The 5,420-nt window shown below is 29.1% G+C and overlaps 1 long non-coding RNA gene across 1 annotated transcript; it reads right to left on the bottom strand.

Moving 5' to 3' along the window:
- Positions 1-1,718: 1,718 nt before the first annotated feature.
- LOC142227582 (uncharacterized) lies at positions 1,719-3,142 on the bottom strand. The gene is made up of 6 exons (XR_012719911.1): positions 3,021-3,142; positions 2,845-2,906; positions 2,656-2,719; positions 2,194-2,259; positions 1,989-2,064; positions 1,719-1,903 (listed from the first exon to the last, which is right to left on the bottom strand). It is a non-coding gene; the product is annotated as an uncharacterized LOC142227582 (long non-coding RNA).
- Between the last annotated feature and the right edge of the window lie 2,278 nt (positions 3,143-5,420).

The following is a 5,420-nucleotide window of genomic DNA, read 5'->3' as shown; positions in this document are numbered from 1 at the left end:
ATATATGTTTTTCTGATTTCGACAAAAATGGTAAAAATACCAACATTTTCCTTGTAAAATCGCCACTGCTTAGTCGAAAAGTTGTAAAAATGACTCTAATTTTCCTAAACTTCTAATGCATATATATCGAGCGATAAATCATAAATAAACTTTTGCGAAGTTTCCTTAAAATTGCTCCAGATTTAAATGTTTCCCATATTTTTTTACTAACATTGTGTTCCACCCTAGTGCATTAGCCGACTTAAATTTTGAGTCTATAGATTTTGTAGAAGTCTATCAAATTCTGTCCAAATCGAGTGATATTTAATTTTATGTATTTGGGACAAACCTTTATATATAGCCCTCAACACATTTGACGGATGTGATATGGTATCGAAAATTTAGATCTACAAAGTGGTGCAGGGTATAATATAGTCGGCCCCGCCCGACTTTAGACTTTCCTTACTTGTTTTTAATTGATTTTGTTTTACACAGAGAAAAGATGTAACATTCTGTCTAAAGGAACAGATTTAGATAAAGCGCTGCAAATTCTTCCGATTTAGGCAAACATAGCTCAACGTTGGCGATGATTTCCTCAACCATTGATGTAGGTCAGATGGTATTGCAAATGGGCTATATTGGATCACGTTTACGTATTGCCCCCATATAAACCGACCCCCAGATTTGGCTTGCGGACGCTCTACGAGGAGCAAATTTTATCAGATCTTGTTACACTTTCGTACGTTATATTAGTATGTCTCTAACAACCATGTATAGCCCCCATAATAACCGATCCCCAGATTTGGTTTTCGAAGCTCCATGGAGGAGCAAATTTCATCCGTTTCGGTTGAAATTTGATACGAGATGTTAGTATATATTCTCTAACAACCATGCAAAAATTGGTCCATATCGGTTCATAATTATATATAGCCTCCATATAAACTGATTACTAGATTTGACCTCCGCGCACTCTTGGAGGAGTAAAAATCGTCCGATTCGGTTAATATTTTATACGTTACATTAGTATATAATCGCTAACAACCATGCAAAAATTGGTCCATATCGGTCTATAATTATATATAGGCCCCATATAAATCGATACCCAGATTTGACTTCTTGGAAGATCAAATTTCTTGGATGCGCAAATTTCATCAGATTCGGCTGAAATTTGGTACATTGTGTTAGTATATGGTCTCTAATAACCCTGCCAAACCTGGTCCATATGCGTCCATAGTTATACATAGCCCACAGATAAACCGATCCAAAGATTTTACTTCTTCTTGGATATAATTTCATTTGATGTTCCTAAAATGTTGTACTTATCACACAAAAATTGGGCATAATTGTACACTGAAAAAACAGTGAACCCTTTTCCATTGCAAAATGAACTAAACTGTAGTAATATTGACCATGATTTAGCCCTTAAGATTTTTTTCAACTTGTCTAGTTTATAATTTTCTTAAATTTCAGTTCATCTATAACATTGTAGTTTAGTTCATTTTTACAACACCATAAGATTTATATACACCTACCAAGTTAAAAAGTCAGTATTATTTTGGTTTACTTGCTTATTTTGTGGGAAACCCGATAATAAAATTTGGTTAACAGTCTCTTTAAAATGTCGACGACTAGACTATTTTTAAATCAATCATTCCACAGTATAGAGAAATTAAATAATTAAAGGAACAACAAACCGTTTTACTATTATGAGAATTTTCATATATTAAAATTAAACTATCTTTAAGCAAAAGTACTTTATTATAAAAACTTATGATTAAAGTTCTTAATACAATGTTTTTTGTGAATAAAAATTATGACCACATGGAAAAGAGAGTAGTTCATTTGAACCCGATGTTTGGACATTTTGACTTATCCTTTTTTTATTCATCGTAGGTAATTTTTTCACATATCTTGCTGGAAAAAACTGGAAACAATAATGAAAATTAATAAAAATTAATACCATGTAATGAAATATAATTTTTAATTCTTCATTTTAGCTTGTAACTTACCATATTTGGGGCATTTTATCAAATGGTGTAAGGAATTCAACTTTTCTTTGGAAAACGTATCTCATAAAATTTGTACCTGAAACAATTAGAGAAATAATGAAGTATTCTAAATAAACTCATAAAACTGTGTTGTTATCGATGTGAAAGATATAATAAAATAAATATTCTAGTTGAAAGAAAGCCAAAGTTTTAATATAAAACTTACCAATTCTATATTAAATTGTACGCTGAGGGGAAATATAAAAAGTTGTCCAAATTTATTTGGGTTACTCTGAAATTAAATATTAAATAAAATTATTAAATAACTTTTCAAAAAATCTAATGAAAAAAATAATAATATGCATAAAAAACCAAATATTCTTGATATTCCTAGACAGTCATCAAAATGACGACACGTAATTTCATTTTCGATTTAAAATGCATTTTAGTCTATTGGGAAATGGTAAATTTAAGTTATACTAATTCGACCGTTTTATGAATTTTTGTTTTATACTACTTAAAACCAAATCGAATAAGAAAATAAATGCAAGTTTGGTTCACTTTTTCGCTCACGATGAAAATTATATCGTCTTGAAATCAGCCGTAGTCAAAATGACGAAGGATGACGTTAATGTACAAAAAATAAGGATGACTGTCCAGGGTTAAAAGAAAGTTAAAGAAAACTTACCAATTCACTATTAAATTACAGGCAAAGGAGTACTAAAAATTTGTCCAAATTTTAAGGGGTTATTCTGAAATTAAATATTTATTTTTACATTAAAAATTATTAAATTAATTAAAAATTTTGATGATAAAAAGGTCATAAAAACGTAAATATTCTAGTTGAAAGAAAGCCAATTTTTAAAAGAAAACTTACCAATTCTCTACCTTTTTAAATTTGTTTGAATCCGTCTGGAGTTGCTCTGAAATTAAATATCGCTTTTACAACAAAGAAAAACATTAAACTGGTTTCCAAAAAAAAAATAATTAACAAATAATAATATACATAAAAAATATTCTTTTCAAAAGAAAGCCATATTAAAAAATACTTACCAATTTATGAATAAACTATACGCTGAGATATTACAAAAAGTTTCCAAATTCATCTGGAATTGAATATTAATTTTTTACATTGAATAAAGAAAATTTCAATACACTTTCAATTTCAACATATTTTACTAAATATTCTTAATAACTTTTTTCTAAACTACCGATAAAATATTAATAACTTTCATTTAAAAGGTTTAATAAACAAACACCAATATATGACTCAAAAATCCAAAATATTCCATGCCTTTATATTCCCTTGTTGCATACCTACTTAAAAGATGCAACAGCCCACGCCAACGCCAACTATACAACTGAAGCATGCCAAACAAAACCAAGCAAAGCCAAAACATTCCTACAACAACAAAAACACATGTGCCTTTATTGAAAACAACACCTCATCCAGCCAAAAACCATCAACGAATAACAAACACACACACACAAACCACTAAATGAACAAAAATAAAAACAACCCCACGCTCATGTATACACAACAAAACTCAAGTAACATCATCTTTACATTAATCACATTCCACTATTCCGATAAAGATCTCTGTACTATGCATTAGTTCATCACATCTGCTGACAATTTACTCTAACAATAATATTCGTAAAGGCACACCAGTTTATGAACGATGAAACGTTTAACTTAAAATTTGCAAAATTTTCATGAAATGTTATCTACCATTTTTGACGAAAATGTCTATAAATTTAATTACATGTGAACTAAAAATATTTCATTGTGTAATTTTTTACCAACAATTATTAACTATAGGAATAATCGGTAAGAAATTGCTATCCACTTTCAAGTTCATTTTTCGTAAAAAAATATTTTCTCATACAAAAAAATCTTATAGTAAATTGAACTTATTATTTAGAAAATACTTTACATTTCACAAGTAGTTTTATAGCATGACCAACGAATTTTTAACTACCAGTTAAGAAATTTTTTAAGGAAATTTCCATCGTATTTTGTAGGCCATGAACTAAACGATTGCTACTTAGAATTTGTAAAATTTCCTTTCGAGTAGTTAATTTTCGTTCAAGATACGAAAAATGAACTAAAATTCTGGAAAATTCTTGTAATAAATTATTGTAAAAATCTTCTTAATTTTACGAGACACTTTTTTTTCTGTGTATATAAACCGTATAAACCTACGTCCATATTTCACTTATACCTCTTTTTTACCGGCAACTTCAATTTTTTTTTGCCCGATGTTTTTAGATTTTGGAGCAAGTTTATCCTCAATGAATGGTCTCAAACTTCCGAAATATCAATCAATTCGGTTCAGATTTTCATACAGCACGCACATTCATATATCTCGGTAAAAATCCCTGTAAAATTAAAGCAATAAGATGAAGGGTATAATATAGTTAACTTCTCTCGATTTTAAAGTTTTTTACTTGATTATACATACAATTGGGTGATTGTGCAACCCGGTGTAAAACTTTTTATTACACTGAAAAAAATATTGTCGTGAGGTCAAAGATTTCATGTCTAATTTCTCTAATATAAAGTTTTTTTCCTTGTCCAAAAGTCGACAAACTTTTCACTGAAGTCGTATTGCCCTTATAATTAAGTGATTTGACTTAAAAAACGGTATCATAACATAAAAGAAAAAAATTTTGGACTAACGTCAACTTGACTTTAATAATTCAGAAAACTTCTTTAAAATTAATGAAATTGTCTTTAAATTTGTTGTCTTTTTGCATCTTGATTACAATGCAAAAAATCGTTCAAATATAGGTCATGTTTTTCAACACTTTATTTTAAAGACGTTTTTTACTTGAAACATAGCATAATTTCTACTGGAAGTCGAGTCTGAATTTAGAAAATAATGTTGTCGTTAACTCGTTTTTAAAGGACTTTGATAGCATATGAGGAAAAAAAGCTGAAAAAATGAACAATTAAAATTTGCTTCTTAGAAGCAAGTACACAAAACCCAAATTTAAAAGAGAATTGTGCCTTAAAAGTATCCTTACTTGTATTCTCCGCTTCTTTGGCTCGGAATCCATACCAATATTTTTAAAGTAAAGACAAAATCTTTGGAACCGGGCATGCTTTTTTCATTGTAGAAATAATTAAAATTTTACATAATGACGCTGCTTCGTAGTTTATATTATCCTTCAATCATTATATCAAGCACTAGGTGTAGCAAGCCCAGAGCCTAGTTTCGGTCAAATATGCTGGATTTTTCAAGGACAAGTATGTTTTTCATCATATGTTCCTGTGTAAACAAAATATGTTAAGGGCTAAATTTTTTAAACACAATATTTTTCAATACAAAAATATAATGTTTCCAAATTAGCATAAAATGCTTGGGACACATACACCAAAAATTGTGAACCCACCAGCAAGAAAAATGTTGGTTAATTTTAGAAAATTTAGATTATTTTTAGAAAATT

The sequence above is a fragment of the Haematobia irritans genome, chromosome 2 (assembly GCF_050003625.1).
Source record: "Haematobia irritans isolate KBUSLIRL chromosome 2, ASM5000362v1, whole genome shotgun sequence".
In the NCBI taxonomy this organism is placed as follows: domain Eukaryota; kingdom Metazoa; phylum Arthropoda; class Insecta; order Diptera; family Muscidae; genus Haematobia; species Haematobia irritans.
Note: the sequence above shows the minus strand (reverse complement) of the source record. Positions and strands in the feature narration are given on the sequence as shown.